Source organism: Strongylocentrotus purpuratus, unplaced genomic scaffold, assembly GCF_000002235.5.
Source record: "Strongylocentrotus purpuratus isolate Spur 01 unplaced genomic scaffold, Spur_5.0 spur5_scaffold_21, whole genome shotgun sequence".
In the NCBI taxonomy this organism is placed as follows: Eukaryota; Metazoa; Echinodermata; class Echinoidea; order Camarodonta; family Strongylocentrotidae; genus Strongylocentrotus; species Strongylocentrotus purpuratus.
The window spans coordinates 23279288-23280103 of NW_022145607.1; positions in this window are offsets into that span (position 1 = coordinate 23279288).

Sequence of the window (816 nt, forward strand, 5' to 3'; positions counted from 1 at the left end):
GACTCATAAAATAGATTAATCACATACTGAGGGAAGAAGTATGTTTTAAGGAATCTTTTGAAAATGGCAAGCCTAATTCTCTGATGGAAAGTGGCATATTGTTCCACGTTTTTGAAGCAGCCACTGTAAAATGTTTTTTGGTAGACGAGAGTCTGGATTCCGGAATAATTAGTTTATGATTGTCCGTTTTTGAGTGAAGATCATCAAGACCTTTTATATAACGACTTGCATCGATTTTGCTCCTGAATCCAACAAGTCCCCTAAAAATACATGTAATGACAGCTGCAACTCACTTTAAAACTAATTCCAGATGAATCAAAAAGAATTAGTTTGGAGCTATAAAAGTGTGATATAAAACAAACCACTTTAAATAGCAAAGTATAACCTCTGTAATCATATACATGATTTAGTCAAATGCACCTCTTTCAAAGTTTGGCAGAAAACATATGCTTTTATAATTATATACACATTGTTCTTTACATCAAAGCAGCAGTGTCCTATTAAACAATAAGTCATACAGTTCTTATATCCTTCATAAAATTTGAATATTCATCGCCAAGATCATTTGCATATATTTCAATTTTAAGTCACATATCATTGCATATGGTAATTAAAGGATTTACTGTTAAATACCAATGTAATCATTTTTGTCAGAATTAGATGAATGAAAATAAATACCGGTACACACGCATCAATATATTTTATAATTATAAAACACACAAGTCATTTTGGGGTTGGTTATTTAACTTTGCTTCATAACATTTTGTGGCTGTAGTGCCAATTAAAATATACATATGAGTTGCACAATATTCAGTG